We start from the raw sequence: 16,360 nt of genomic DNA on the forward strand, positions 1-16,360 counted from the left end.
GCCCGGGGAGGTGGGTCTAATTATGCCCACGTTGCAGACGGAGAAACTGAGACTCAGGGCAGAGAGCGTGCTCAAGGTCACAGAGCCGGTAGAGATCAATGTGGAGACTGAAGCCCAGCACCCCCCCTGCACCGCCTGACTCCAAAGCCCACGTTCTTCCTCATCCTGCTCAACGCATGCTCCAGACTGATGCAGGAGGGTGCTAATCTGGGAATTCGACCTCCAGGCTGAGTTTTAAACCTTTAGGGCCTGGCCGTATGAGAATCCCCAAAGCGTGCTTGTCAGAGCGCACAGGCATTCCCCAGCTGGGAAACGAGGAGTGAGGGATGCTCTCGCTCGCCTGGTCGTTCACAGCATGGACGCTGTGGTCAGCCCTGGGAGGCTTGGCTCCTGGCTCTGCAGCACCACTGTGGTAGGCTGAATAATGGCCCCCAAATGTGCCCACGTCTTGATCCCTGGAACTCATGAGTGTTACCCGATATGGCACCCAATAAGGGACTCGGCAGATATGATTCAGTTAAGGATATGAACAGGGAGATGCTCTTGGATTATCTGGTGGGCCCACTGCCATCGCACAGATCCTTGGAAGAGGGAGACACGAGGGAGGGTCAGAGTGAAAAGGAGAGTGACGGCTGTATCCATCCTTTCCTGCTGGCGACGTCCTGGTTCATAGACCCTCATCTTCTTGCCGTGTCCTCCCATGGTGGAAGGGGAGACGGACTCTCTGGGGTCTCTTTTTTTTTTTTTTAAATTTTTTTTAATGTTTATTTATTTTTCAGACAGAGAGAGACAGAGCATGAACGGGGGAGGGTCAGAGAGAGAGGGAGACACAGAATCAGAAGCAGGCTCCAGGCTCTGAGCTGTCAGCACAGAGCCCGATGCGGGGCTCGAACTCACGGACCATGAGATCATGACCTGAGCCGAAGTCGGACGCTCAACCGACTGAGCCACCCAGGCGCCCCTGGGGTCTCTTTTATAAGGACGTTAATCCCACTCATGAGACTACCTTGTGCAGGCCCCGCCTCCAAAGACCCTCACACTGGGGATCATGTTTTCACACATGGACTTTGCGGTGTGTGTGTGTGTGTGTGCGGGGGGATGACACAAAATTGCAGTCTGTGGTGACAATGGGAGCAGAGAATGGACAGGAAGAGGGAGGTGCCCTAAGCCCAGAAAGGTAGGCAACCACAAGAAGCCAGAAAAGGCAAGGGAAAGCATTCTCCCCTCAGAGCCTCTAGAAGGAACCAGCCTTTCTGACACCATGACTTTAGCCCTGGGAGACTAATCTTGGACTTCGGACCTCCAGAACTGTGAGAGAATAACACCTGCATTGTTGCAAGCCCCTGCGTTCATGGTCATTTGTTACAGTGGCAATAGGAACAGAATACACCAGATGTGTGTCTTTGGGCTGAAGACTGAACCTCTCTGAGCTTCAATTCATTATCTACGGAAGGGGGATAATAATAATGCCCACATCCTCGCCCCGTAGTGAAGATGGAAGGAGTCCATCATAGGGTCCTTCATAGTTGGCACATAGTATGTGCTGATTAAATGTCAGCTCTTACCACCACTGACACTGATATTTATTAGTATTAGTGCTAATATGAAAATAAGCATGACGGGTAAAGAACCCCCAAATAACAGCCAACCCTGGGAACAACTTCTCATTGGGCCAATCCATATCCTCTCTGCTGGGGGTTCTTATACTGTTTGATTTGGGGGGACTCATTCTATAATGGGGAATCATGGATGAGTTTCAGAGGACCTGTGTATTCCTTCTGTTCCATCTTGCATGGGATCTGGCACACAGTAGGTGCTGCACAAATGGCTAAGGCGTGACTAAGGACAGGAAGATGGGTTTCTGCGCTTTTGGTTGTTGTTTTTCTCGGTAGCTTGGTGGAGAGTCTGGCAGACCCTGGCATCGCTGGGGACCTGCCTTATGGAGATGGGCTGGCCCCCTGCCCCCAGCCATCTGGCAAACCCTGGCACCACCTCCCCGGGGCCCCCAGCGCTCGCTCCCCAGACCCGGTGCCAGCCCTTTCCCTCAGCCTCCTGCCACCAGCCCCAGCTCCCTGCTCCGGTCACTGGAGACTGGTCTCCATGGTAACAGTTTTGGGAGCATTGGGCCACCTGGAGCCAGAGGGAGCAGAGGAGGGAAGGGTGTCCATGCCAGCCAGCCCTTCTCGGGGCCCCCGCTCCTGCCAGGATGCTGTGTCTCCGTTGAGAACCCCAGCTGCAGGTGGTGGAGGCTGGGCCGGTGGTTTTGTGGCTTCTTTGCATGCTTGCTCCCGCTTTTGTCGTGTCCCACTCCGTCCCCTCACTCCGTCCGAGGACCCCAGGGGCCTCTGGAGAACCGTCCCTAATCCGCTGTTGCCAGCTGAAGACTCCGGAATTTCAAGCTGACTCCCCCCCGTGTACCTACTGGTGTTGTGACCTTGAGTAAGTTACTTAACCTTTTCGGGCCTCGTTTTTATCATCTGTAGATGGGGTTTCTGTAAACGTGAAAGACAACCTGTGATATCCTTAGCATGATGCCTGGAAGCTCATAAGCACTTAATCGAGTTGACTCTATGTTGTCTGTTGTTTGAGATGGGGAAACCGAGGGCTGGATGCTGTCCCCAGGACCCTCTCGGGCATCAACCTTATTCTCCTTTCCTCTGGGATCAACTTCTTTGGGCTTCTTCCTCTTTTTTTTTTTCTCCCCCAATCTTACCTGTCTATTGTCTCTGGCCATCAGGACCCTACTAAACTGGTTGTTTTTCTCTGGTACATGGATCCATTCTCAAATGTTGAAGGCTGAGTTGGAGACATTTTAAAGGCATCTCAGAAGAGGATTCTCAATGATGATGATGCCTTAATTCCAAGACAAAAGTTTGGGAGGGTAAAAGTTTCTGGGCACCAGGCCTTGGGAGGATTAAAAAAAAAAAAAGATGGTGGCACTGAAGCTCAGAGAAGTTAATCAATTTGTTCGAGGCTACACAGCCACTTCGCACAGTGGTAAAGCGGGGATTTGAACCTGGTTCTGCTTTTCTGTTGATCTCCTACAACGTTCTCTTTTCCCCTCCCACTTGATCTCTTAATTAGTCACCCAGAGTGGTGCATGGGGGGGCATCATCAGTCAGATGCTGATCCAGTAGGCAAAATCCAGGAGGTTGGTGGAGACAGATATGGCTTCGGTCCCTCTCAGCTCAGCCGGGAGAATAGACCTTATCAAAAACATCCCATCTTCCTTGCAGGAGGGGGCGTGTGGTGCGGAGGACGGGTGCTTAGAGAGGCGTTTGTAATGCAGATCTGACTCCGGGCAAGGACCCAGCTCCCCACCATCACCGCTGGCTGAGCCATTTCCCAAAAATACAAGAAGACATTTTCCCCCTCGGGAGCCCTGACGTCTGAGGCCAAGTGGAGGTGCCCCCTGCAGCCGAGTCCTGTCTCCCTCCCTGTTTGAAACACATTTCTGCCCCACCTTTGTCCCTTGCTTTCCTTAGGGAGCTGGAGGTGTCGGAAGGAGAAGACAGAGGGGGCAGAGAATAACACGGGAGACTCTGGTGTCTGGGTTTGGGAGCGTGCGCCCCCCCTGCATGTAATTAAGCCTCGCAAGTCCGAGCCCGGGAGGTGTTGAGGCAGCCAGCGTAATTAATCTCAGGCACCTGCAGGGGGTGTGCCCAGCGTCCCCAAATGGCCACTCTTGTCATTTAGCCGGCTCCGTGGGACGAGCTTGGGCAAAGGCTGGTGGGGCCCAGTGTTGCTGGTGGGCATAGCTGCGCTCATTCATTCACTCACTCACTCAGCACCCATTCATTCATTCCCCAGGTAGCATTACTGGGTGCCTTTGATAGGCTCAGTATCAGGGAGACAAAACGAACACCCTCTGCTCTCCGGGGCAACCAGAACAGTCAATTCCCCTCAAGTGGCACCGAAACAGCAGAAGAAGCAGCTTTATTGCAATTATCTGCCTCTGAGGCTTCCTGGAGGAGGTGGCATTTGAGTTGCCTTTGTTTTTTTTTTTTTTTTACCTTTGCAGAAGGACAGAATAGTTCATGTTCGTTGTGACAAGTTCAAACAAGACGGAAGTATGTAACAGAAACAAATCAAAGTCCTCGTGCCCCTTGCTGTCAGTCCTACCTCCAGAGGAAACCACTATGATCGTGTGGGACTTTCTCCTCCCTGAGTTTTTTCAATACTTGCCGCTATGTGTATCCCTGATGTCAGCTCCCAGATCTTGGGGTGATCTGTGGTTGTCCCCAGGCCAAGTGTGCAACCTAGCACATCTTTGAGTTCTTACAGAAGAATCTCTCCACGTGCACAAAAGCTCTAGTGACTTAACTGGGACCCTCTTAGAGGAGGCACAGGAAGGGATTACGAGAGACAGATTAACGTGAGAAAAACAAACACGTTTATTAACACGGGCACCGTGCATGTAGCATGTGGCCATGCCCAGTTAGAGCTGGGCTGATAGACCATCTTCGGCTCAAGGAAAAGGGGCTAGTTTGGGGCTTTTTTGAGGGGGAGGCCAGCTGGGGAAGGTAGGTGAGCAGGAGAAGTATGGCCAACAAGGGTTGTTGAGTAAGGGTCGTTTGCGGATTTAAGGGTGCCTTCATCACTGGCCAGAGTTAAGGAGAGGGAGCCATCTCTACGAATGGAAATTTCCTTTGCAAAGAGAAAACATGTGCCCTGGGTTTAGAGCTTTTCCTGTGTCTGCTTGTTCTTAATGGCCTGTGGCTCAAAATCATTGAAAGAGGCATATTTTGAGGGTGGTGCATTCTAGTATCCCTCAAAGGCATACCCCAGCCAGCATCGAGCCCTGCCCTTGGCCCTGTCACTGCTGGGGCTGCTGCTTCTCTGTCTGTTCCCTCCAGCAATGCCCAGGCTCACCTCCTCCTCCACATCCCCCCTGAATCCCCAAGTCCCCTTCCTTCTACTGCGCGGAGCATCCCCACAGAGCACCAGACCCCACCCGATGGCACGCTGTGTTCATTCCAGGCTGCCCCTCGCAAGGGACCCTCCCTCCACTTAACAGGACCCACCCCCTTAGGTGGCAGCTTAGGGACCACATCTTGCTATTTGGGCACGCCTTGGGCTTCTACCCTCCGCAAGTCACTTGCTGACATGTTTCTTCCTCGCAAATCCACTGCTCATCTCAAGAGGAATTCTGTGCAACTAAATGGCACAGTCTCTTGTAACACAGAGACTGAGACTTGCAGTTGGTTTGCCGTTTATCAGATTTATTTATTAGCAAGGTGAGATTCTGCTACACACATTGTTCCACAATTTGCTTTTTTTTTTTTAAATTTTTTATTTTTGAGACAGAGAGAGACAGAGCATGAACGGGGGAGGGGCAGAGAGAGAGGGAGACACAGAATGGGAAGCAGGCTCCAGGCTCTGAGCCGTCAGCCCAGAGCCCGATGTGGGGCTCAAACCCACGGACCGCGAGATCGTGACCTGAGCTGAAGTCGGATGCTTCACCGACTGAGCCACCCAGGCGCCCCCACAGTTTGCTTTTTTTTTTTTTTAATTTTTTTTTTAACGTTTTATTTATTTTTGAGACAGAGAGAGACAGAGCATGAACGGGGGAGGGGCAGAGAGAGAGGGAGACACAGAATGGGAAGCAGGCTCCAGGCTCTGAGCCGTCAGCCCAGAGCCCGATGTGGGGCTCAAACCCACGGACCGCGAGATCGTGACCTGAGCTGAAGTCGGACGCTTCACCGACTGAGCCACCCAGGCGCCCCCACAGTTTGCTTTTTTTTTTTTTTAATTTTTTTTTTCAGCGTTTATTTATTTTTGGGACAGAGAGAGACAGAGCATGAACGGGGGAGGGGCAGAGAGAGAGGGAGACACAGAATCGGAAACAGGCTCCAGGCTCCGAGCCATCAGCCCAGAGCCCGACGTGGGGCTCAAACCCACGGACCGCGAGATCGTGACCTGAGCTGAAGTCGGACGCTTAACCGACTGCGCCACCCAGGCGCCCCCACAGTTTGCTTTTTTAAAGAGCAGCTTCATTGAGACATAAGCCGCGTAACCCTACAATTCACCCATTTAAAGTGTACAATGTTTTTAGTATATTCACAGGGTTATGTAACCCTCACCTAAACCAACACAATCTAAACTTTCAACATTTTCATCCTCTCTGAAAGAAACCCGTGCTCATGGGCAGTCACTCCCCATTTCCCCTCACCCTTCCCCAGCCCCTGGTAAACCCCTGATTTATCTTCTGTTTCTATCGATTCGCCTCGTTTAGACATTTCGTATAAATGGAATCACACAATATATGATCTCTTGTGCCTGGCTTATTTCACTGAGAGTCTTGTCTTCGAGGTTCATCCGTGTTGTAGCAGATGTCCACACTTCCTTCTTTTCTGTGGCAGAATAACATTCCATTCCATTGTGTGGATAGACCACATTCGATTTATCTGTTTATCAGACGATGAACATTTGGGTTGTTTTCACTTTTTGGCGATTATGAATAATGCTAACACTATTTTTTAAATTTTTATCTGTTTTTTAATGTTCGTTTGTGAAAGATAGACACACACACACACACACACACACACACACACACACACAGAGTGCAAGTAGGGGAGGGGGAGAGAGAGAGGGAGACACAGAATCCGAAGCAGGCTCCAGGCTCAGAATTGTCAGCACAGAGCCCGATGTGGGACTCGAACCCACGAACCGTGAGATCATGACCTGAGCTAAAGTCATGACCTGAGCTTAACCCACTGAACCACCCAGGTGCCCCTAATGCTGCTAACACTATTACTGAACATTTGTGTACAGGTCGTTGTGTGGGCATGTGTTTTCTTTTTTTTTAGGTTTGTTTGTTTATTTTGAGAGACAGAGGGAGCACATGAATGAGCGGGGGGAGGGGCAGAGAGAGAGGGAGAGTGAGAGAACCCACAGCAGCCTCGGCATTGTCCGTGCAGAGTGTGACGCGGGGCTCGAACCCACTAACCGTGAAATTATGACCTGAACTGAAATCAAGAGTCGGATGCTTAACCGACTGAGCCACCCAGGCATCCCGTGGGCATATGTTTTCAATCCCCTTGGACATATGCCTAGGTGTGGAATTGCTGGGTCTTATGGTAATTTCTATCTTTGATAGAAGATAGAAACTGGGGAACTGCTCAATTGTTTTTCGAAGGCTGTATCAGCACTGTATAAGAGTTCCAGTTTCTCCACATCCTCCCTAACAATTATTACTGTTTATCTTTTTGATTACAGCAAGCATAGTGGGAGTGAAGTATAATTTGCTTTTTTTTCTTACTAATGATGATGGACATATTTCCAGGCCAGTAAGTATAGATTTACCTAATAATATTCTATAGGATGGGTACATCCTAATGATCTTGTCCATTCCCTTGCTGAATTAGTCAGAATTATTTTTTCTGGGGCGCCTGGATGGCTCAGTCAGTTAAGCATCTGACATTGGTTCAGGTCATGATCTCATGGTTCTTGAGTTTGAGCCCTGCACTGGGCTCTGCACTGACAGCAAGGAGCCTACTTCAGACTCTCTGCCTCCCTCCCTCTCTCTGCCCCTTCCCAGCTTGTGGGTGCTCTCTCTTTCTCTCAAAAATAAAGAAACATTAAAAAAAATAATTATTTCATTCAAGTTACAAAAACAATCCAACCAAACTGGCATAAACCAAAAAGGTCATACAACTCAAAAGCCTAGGCTTCAGGTGCGGCTTGATCCAGGTTCCAGTGAAGTTACCAGGATCCACTTTCTCTACCTCCAGACTCTATTTTCTTTGTGTGGGCTTCATTCACAGATAAGCTGCCCTCATGGTGGTAAGGTGGTTGCTTCCCTACAAATCTCAAATCCTGCTGAAAACCATGTCCCAATTGCTTCTGGAGAAGTCCCGAGATTTGGTCTGATTAATTTGGCTGAAGTCACATGCTCGTCGCTAAGCCAGTTGCCGGCCAGTGAAACGCAGCATTTTTATTTGGCCAGCTGTGGGTCATGATCCTCTGTGCTCAGAGCTGGGAGTAGAGCCCCACCTAGATCAGGTGGTCAGAGTAAGGAAGGAGTAGCTCTCCTAGCGAGAGAGGCAATTTCTGAAGGAAGGGGGATGGATGCTGAGGAGGCAGGTTACAAATACCCATTACACTTGCCAAGTTTTCAGTTGGCGTGAGGACAGCACATCCTCCAGGCCTTCCTTCTACCTCCCTGGCTGTTCCTTCTCAGGCTCCTCAGCTGGTTCCTCTACCTCTAAGCAGTGTGCCATCCCAGGATTCGGTCCTTCCTTCGACCCTTGTTCTTCTCCACCTAAATCTGACTTAAAGTGCCATTCAGTGCGTGACTTCGAAATGTATGTCTCCAGAGTGGAGTCTCCTCAACTCTAGACGTACACAGCCTCTGCCCCTCTGCCTCCTCTGCCCCTTCCTCCGGGGTGTCCGGTAGGAACCACAAACCTAATTTTGTTCAGAATCAGACAGTCTCCAAACCAACCCCTGCTCCATCCACAGTCTTCCCCACATCAGATGGCAACTCCCTGCTTCCAGCTTCTCTGGCTCCACACGTGGAGTCACCTTGATTCCCCTCCTCCTCCCCACATCCCCCATCCAGTCCACCCGCCAGTCCTGTCTGCTCCACACGGAAGCCATTTCTAGGATCTGATCACTTTTGCCACACGCGCTATCCCCCGGGGCCAACCCACTCGCCCTCCGCCAGCCCGCTCTCCACACAGCAGCCATAGGGATGCTGTGAGAGCCCATGTCAGCTTGTCACTTCTGTTTATATTCCACAGGCCCGAGCAGGTTCATGGTCGCTCCCAGCATCCAAGGGGGAGGGAAACACACTCCTTCGATGGGGGTAGGGGCCGGGAGGGAGTGAATATTTGCTGAATTTATTCTACCCTAGGGCATTTGAAGTTTCAGGATATGTTCGCCGAAATCTTACTCTGGGTCTAGGCACCATAAGAAAATGTGAGGGACAAATCATGTAGCTTGGTCTCTGATCTCAGAACAAAACCACCCGCATTTATCGAGTTCTACTGGGTAGAGGCAGGCCTGATTAATACACACAGAGTGATCAGAGAAGTGATGAAGTGTTAAATTGGACATGATCTCGTGCCAGCTTGCCTGGCAGACAGGGCAAGTGCGGCCTCCGTTAGCCGAGGGAATTGTCGTGGAGGCTGGGATAATGAGAAAAGTCTCTCAGACGACTTGTGTACTTGAACTGGGGCTAGAGGGACAGCCGGACTAGGATTTGGACATGTGGGCAGAGAAAGCTTTCAGGGCAAGGAGACTGGCACTAACACAGACCTGGGGGGGCGGGGAGGAGGGGCGTGGGGTGCTGGCGGGGAGTTGGTGGGGCTGGTGCGGGAGGGAAGGGAGGTTCAGTGCTCTCAAGAGTTGTTCTGGGCATGAATTTCCACAATTAATGGATTCCTTCCGTGAATATTTACTAAGCAGCTACTTTTCAATAGTACTACTTATATACTATATATTTATATTATCTTGAAATTATATATTGCTACTGTAGGTAATATATTTTATTTTTAACTTACTTGAATTTTAGATAATATATTTTATATATTATTATGTATTGCATGCATTATTATGTATTACATATTGTTGTGGGCTGATGTTTGTGTGCCCCCTGAATTCGTGTGTTGAAATTGTAATGCTCAGGTGATGCTATTAAGAGGTGGGGCCTTTGAGAGGTGACTAGGCCATAAGGGTGGACCCCTCATGAATGCGATTAGTGTCCTTATAAAACAGGTCCCAGAGAGCTCCTGTGTCCCTTCTGCCATTTGAGGACACAGGGAGAAGATGGGCATCTCTGAGCCAGGAGGGGAGTCCTTACCAGACATAGAATCTGCCATGATCCTGAACTTCCCAGCCGCCAGAACTGTGAAAAATAAAATTTTATTAAGCTCCCCAGTCTGTGATATTTTTGTTATAGCCGGCCAAACTAATATATGTGACATGTTCTGATATGAACATATTGTGTAACATGTATATATAATGTTATAATTGTGATGCATAATTATAAATGCATACATTATAACTTATATATGCATTTATGTATGTTAAATATTTTACTGATACTATTTATATTTAGAGTACGTATTATGTTTAGTCTACTATTTATTTATTGTGCCACACACTCTTCTAGGTGCTGGGGTTATAACAGGGAATAAAATACAGAGATTCCTGTTCACATGGTGCTGACCTTTTGGTGGGGCAGATACTCATATTGAATGGGCGGGGATTAAGAAGGTGCTGGGGTGGGGGAAGTTGAACTGAGAAAAGAGAAATGGGGAGTGTGGAGGAGCAGTGGGTGCGTCTTCCATTTAGGGAAGTCAGGGGAGTCTTTACTGACAAGGTGTCTGTCGTTTGAGCAGAGATTTGAAGTGGGAAGATGAGGGGTACCTGGGTGGCTCAGTCAGTTAAGCATCTCACTTGGGCTCAGGTCACGATCTCACAGTTCATGAGTCAGAGCCTCGCGTCGGGCTCTGTGCTGACAGCTCAGAGCCTGGAGCCTGCTTCAGATTCTGTGTCTCCCTCTCTCTCTGCCCCTCCCCTGCTCGTGCTCTGTCTCCCACTTTCTCAAAAAGAAATAAACATTAAAAAAAATTAAAAAAAAAAGAAGTGGGAAGATGAGGCATGTTAGTAACTGGGGAAGAGCATCCCAGGCAGAGGGAACAGCAAGTGCAAAGGCCCTGAGGTTTGAAGTATACCTGGAATATTTAAGCAAAAGCAAAGAAACCAATCTGGTTGGAGGTAGAGCAAGCAAGGGGGAGAGTGATAAGAGGCAAAGTCAGGGAGGTGGTGGGGGACAGATTGGGTAGGACCTTGGGGCCACTGTAGGACTTGGGCCGTTAACTCTGATTAAGATGGGGAGCCACAGGAGGCTTTAGAGCAGAGGGGTGACAGCATCAGACTTTACAGCTTAACGTTTAGGATTCCTGAGGCTTCTGTGACGGGTATCTACAGCAGTGGGGTGAGGGAGGAAGCAGAGAGACGAGGGAGGAGGCTTCTGATGGTGGCTTGGACCCTGGTGTGGCAGTAGGGGTGGGTCGAAGAGAGAAACAGTGTGCCATTTATTTTTGCTTGCCGTCAAGGCTTGGTGCAATGCCTCGTACTTTCAGAATTTTCTATGCTGTTAATTCCTGACACTTAGGGATTTTGTGAAAACTTTACCCCATCAGTATGAAGCAAATCATAAATAATGAAAACAACTAATCACAACCTAAGAGGGACCTGGAGATGCTTATCGATCGGCTCTAGATGAAAAGGCCAGGGTGTTAAAATTCTCCTTGATAAACGCTTCCCTGGAGGTCTCAGGCTCATCGAGCTCCTAGAGGGTATCTCCCGGTGATGAGATTATTACTTTCTTTCCCCAAGAAATCAACCTGGTTTTCTGTGTTGGGTTTCATTTTACCACAACAAGGAAAAGCTCGCTTCCTTGAGCTTAATCTCTCCCTTTTGAACAATTAGCTACTGATGATTGCTTTTTTTTTTTTTTAAACCGGAGTTAGCTTGTTTGACTATTTTGTGATGCAATAGGGGAAGGCACTTTGTATTTGACTCTCAGTTGGGTCGATAGTAATAATAAAAATGATGGGGGGGGGACATCTGGGTGGCTCAGTCAGTTAAGTGTCTGACTTTGGCTCAGGTCATGATCTTGCAGTTCGGTTCGTGAGTTCGAGCCCCACGTCAGGCTCTATGTTGACAGCTCAGCTCAGAGCCTGGAGCCTGCTTCAGATTCTGTCTCTCTCTCTCTCTGCCCCTCCCCTGCTTGTTCTCTCTCCCTCACTCACTCAAAATATAAATAAACATTAGGAAGAAAAAAAAAAAGGATTCAGGGCGCCTGGGTGGCTCAATCAGTTAAGTGTCCGACTTCGGCTAGGTCACGATCTATACGGTTCATGGGTTTGAGCCCCGTGTCGGGCTCTGTGCTGACAGCTCGGAGCCGGGAGCCTGCTTCAGATTCTGTCTCCCTCTCCCTCTGCCCCTCCTTTACTCATGCTCTGACTCTCTCTCAAAAATAAATAGGCGTTAAAAAGGTGACAAAAGTTGATGGTAATAATACCAGATGCTGTCTATCAAGGGCTTATTATGTGCCAGGCACTGTGCTGAGAGCTTTACAGATACATTAAATCACTGGCTTATTACAACAACCCTATGAAATGGGTATCACGTTACAGATGCGCAAACTGAGGCTCAGAGATGTATTGTAATTTGCCCAGGTTCACACAGCTCGAGGAAGATTCAGACCCGGTTTCTCTGATGGTCTTTTAGCACTTCCTTAGGTGTGAAGTCAGTATGCTGGTTTTTTGCCCTCATAGGGTAATGGATCCTCCTGTCTGTCCATCCATCCAGTCATCCCACAAATCTTTAAGGAGCCCGTATGTGCTAGGCAGAATGGGAGCGATACCGTGATGCTTTGTCCAGACTTCCTCTCCTTTTCTGATGCCACAATGATTTATTCCCATCTTGGGATTCTCTAAGGTGGGGATTCTTGTTCAAGTGATTTTTTTTTTTTTTTTGAGGGAAGAGTTCTCAGAAGACAGGGAGTGTGAAAAGCTAGGGAAAGCAGGCAGAAAAAAGCCCAGGAGGAGAGCTCTTCAGCCCGATCCGTGCGGGGAGCTCTGGAGCATAAATTGCCCTCCAGAGTTGGTGCGTCTTGAGACAGGGGGCCAGCCTTCTGGACCACCACGTCAGCCAGCTGTTGGCTGCAGGCTGCCAGGGGTGGCTTAGAGTGTGGCCTCTTGGGCGAGCTCCCATTTGGAGCACAATTCTTTGGAGAAGGGTGCGGCTGTAAGCCCTTGGCAGCCGGGGGATGGCGTACCCGCCTGGCAAAGAGCTTCTGGGGTTCTAGGAGGTTTTAGGACACCAACGGCATCTGCTTCCTCTCCGTATCTCCTGTTGTTCTGGCCAGTGGGGCGTGCAGTGCTGAACAGTTTTCGACGGCTCCCTCGGGGCCCGGTAGGCAGGGGAGCTACAGGGGCGAACAGACAGACACAGTCCTTGTCACCATTCTCTCTCAGTTGGCAGCGGGGGAGGGGACACAGACATGCGACAGGTTATTATGACATGGTGCACCCAGTTCCTGGGGTGGGGAGTGATGGCTAAGCAGGCACCCGGCTGGCCTGACAGACGGGCAGGGTGGACAGGTGTGGCGGGTGGGGGGATATTCCGGGGAGGAAACAGGCCGATGTGGGAGCTGCCTTGCCCCCAACCTGCCTCTGTCTGTAGAATTTCTACCGCTGCTCAGAGGGCAACTCCGATAACCACCGCCCCCTTGTCCTCTGGCCTCTGCCTCTGCTCGTGTTGTTTCTGTTTTAACTTCGTGGCAGCTTAGACACAAAACTTGGTGTCTCTTCAGGGTCCCCGGAGGAAACCCGTCACACGAAAGCATTACTGAGCATTGCTGGAGATTTCGTTGTGACACAGAGGCCGCCTTGCAAAACACAAACCTGTATTGACACCTCAAACAAAAAGTCCTCATCGGACATTTCCGTTCTTCTCTATTGAGTTTCCCTTCCCACTGGGGTGAGGGGTCCAGCCTCTGACTCCTCCAACTCTTTCTTGAAACGCCCCATCCAGTCCCTCCCCCTTTCTCACACACGCAAAGCCAGCCCGCCCCAGCCTGGGCGCGAGCCTGTGTGCCCCAAATCTGTCACAGTGGATAAAGCCCAAGGGGTCTTCCAAGTGATAGAACCCCCCCCCCCCCCCCTTGGAGGGCTGAACATATTTAGAATGCCTCTCTTAGAGGCATTCGAGATCAGCTTTTATATCCACACACACACACACACACACACACACACACACACACACAAGGTACAACAGAGGGTGTCATTGGTGCTCCTTCCCCTCCAGGGCACATTGGGCCATGCCTGGAGACAGTTTTGATGGTCGTAATCGAGGGAGCTGGTGCTGGTGGCATCTAGCAGGTAGAGGCCAGGGGCGCCGCTAAGACCCCTGGAGCCACAGGACAGCCCCCTATAACTGTTGGCCAGTGCGGCCGGAGCATGGGGACTAGGGGAGGGGAGAGGCGAAGTCTGCGAGAGGGACAGGGCTGAATCACATGGGCCTTTAGGCCATTTGAACGAGCTTATATTTAAACACTTGATCTTCATGAATCATCTTTCAAAACAGTGATTGTTGGGACGCCTGGGTGGCTCAGTGGTTAAGCGTCCGTCTTCGGCTCAGGTCATGATCTCACGGTTCACGAGTTCGAGCCCCAAGTCAGTCTCTGGGCTGTCGGCAGAGGGCCCGCTTCAGATCCTCTGTCCCCCTTTCTCTCTGCCCTTCCTCCACTCGTTCTCTCTCTCTCAAAATGAATAGATAAAACTTAAAAAAAAAAAAAACCCCAAACGCCTAAGATAGCAATTGTGAGTCATGTTATCTTTGTTTTCATGAGGACTCATGTTTTTCGTTGAGAGACAACAAATCTTTGCTGATGATTTTGAGCTTAGAGACTACATGTTTCTCAAAGCTGAGAATTTATGAATGTCTCAAAACCTGGGGTGGGGTCCATCCACATCTCCGTTCAGCCAGGTGACCCTCAGCGAGTTATCTGGATCTCTCTTGACTTCCCTCCCCCCCCACCCCAGACTCACCCTGCTTGAACTTCTCTGCTCCCTGATTTTCCGTCTGAAAGACGGTCTCCACGTTCCGAGTCCAGCAGGAAGGAAGTGCCGTCTGCCCAAAGGACAGGATTCTCAGGGCTGGCGGTGATGGTCGTGTTCAGTGCCAATTTAAAAAATAAACGGGTCGCCGGTTTGAGTGGGTGACATCCATGTCTGTCGCTGTTTCCTTGGCGACTCATACGATGAATTTGTGGAGTGTCTCCCCCGACGTGGGATGTGTGCCCCCCGCACGTGGTACGTGAGATGGCCGGCATTACAGAGCCCCAGGCATCGCGTAGAGAACACTGTGTTCTCTTTTCAAATCGCATTCGGTCCTCCGGGCGAGGCCACGGAGAGAGGGTCTTTGCTGGGTGTTTGCGGGTCTCTAAAGCTCGCTCCAGTTCTCTAGTGCTCTGCTCAGACCAGTACATGCCTTGTGCTTTTTAAATTTTTAACTTTTATTTATTTTTGAGACAGAGGGAGACAGAGCATGAATGGGGGAGGGGCAGAGAGAGAGAGGGAGACGCAGAATCCGAAGCAGGTTCCAGGCTCCGAGCCGTCAGCACAGAGCCGGACGCGGGGCTTGAACTCACGGACCGCGAGATCGTGACCTGAACCGAAGTCAGACGCTCACCCGACTGAGCCACCCAGTCGCCCCTGGGGACAGAGTTTTTGATGGTCCACCGGGTTCTCCCACATCCTTTGGCTTATCGGCATGTCGCGATATACATAGTAAGTACCTGCCGGTGCCATCATAATATCCCTGGATGGATCTATTGGCCGTAAGTGTGCTACATAAACCTATGCACATCGTATCCCCATGGCCAGATCCACACACGCTAATTAGATACCCCCCCAGGTTAATTAAATCCTACATAACAAGCAAGGTGACGGCCTCTACCTCTGATCGACCCCTTATCTAGTATTTGTCAAAATGTTCTACAGAACCTGGTTTTACAGGGAACTTGATAAATGATAACCTGAAAAGGGTTTTATAGTGGGAGAAAAAAAAAAAACCTGGGAAGCACTGGGTTAAACAGAGTTGTTTCCACAGGATTTCTTAGACCCTTTTATGCTTTAATGTCTTCATGGTGTCGTAAGGCCCCAAGAGGGGGTTCGCAAGTCCAGAACTGTCCCAACTGGTTTTACTCCCGGAACTGTTACTATTTTTTTTTTTAATTTTTTTTTTTTCAACGTTTATTTATTTTTGGGACAGAGAGAGACAGAGCATGAATGGGGGAGGGGCAGAGAGAGAGGGAGACACAGAATCGGAAACAGGCTCCAGGCTCCGAGCCATCAGCCCAGAGCCCGACGCGGGGCTTGAACTCACGGACCGTGAGATCGTGACCTGGCTGAAGTCGGATGCTTAATCGACTGCGCCACCCAGGCGCCCCCAAACTATTTTTTTTTAATACCAACATCTCATGGGATCATTGTTTTTGGGAATGGGTCTCCGGAAGTGCTCCCTTAATCACCTATTCAAGTACCTTAAGATGGGGATTGCAGAGGATTACCACCTTGCCCTGTGTTGGGATGAGGAGACTCGAGATGTTAGAGGAAATGCAACGTGTCCTCCGTGGAACGGGGAGGAGGAGATGGCCGAGGTCGGCAGTGTGTTCCGTTTAACGTGGGTACTTAGGAGAACCTCTGATCGGTGCTACCCTCCCTCAACGCGGACATGTCATTAGTTTTAGGGAGAGATGGCAAGTGATCACAGCCTTTAGGGAATGAGACGGGTCTAGTTCAGAGCTGCCCTTATTTAATAGCTGTGTGTCCCTGGG

The 16,360-nt window shown here is 50.0% G+C and overlaps 1 protein-coding gene across 2 annotated transcripts in view; it reads left to right on the forward strand.

The window, feature by feature from the left end:
* RPH3A (rabphilin 3A) overlaps positions 1-16,360 on the forward strand; it is a 278,545-nt gene that overhangs the window by 31,395 nt on the left and 230,790 nt on the right. Inside the window, exon 1 of one of the 2 annotated variants that reach the window (XM_045041385.1) lies at positions 2,110-2,439. The exons of the other annotated variant lie outside the window; for it this stretch is intronic. The gene's annotated coding sequence lies outside the window, so the exon portion shown is untranslated. Of the gene's footprint in view, positions 1-2,109; positions 2,440-16,360 lie in introns of those variants that run through there. 2 annotated transcript variants of the gene reach the window in all.

The sequence above is a fragment of the Felis catus genome, chromosome D3 (assembly GCF_018350175.1).
Source record: "Felis catus isolate Fca126 chromosome D3, F.catus_Fca126_mat1.0, whole genome shotgun sequence".
In the NCBI taxonomy this organism is placed as follows: Eukaryota; Metazoa; Chordata; class Mammalia; order Carnivora; family Felidae; genus Felis; species Felis catus.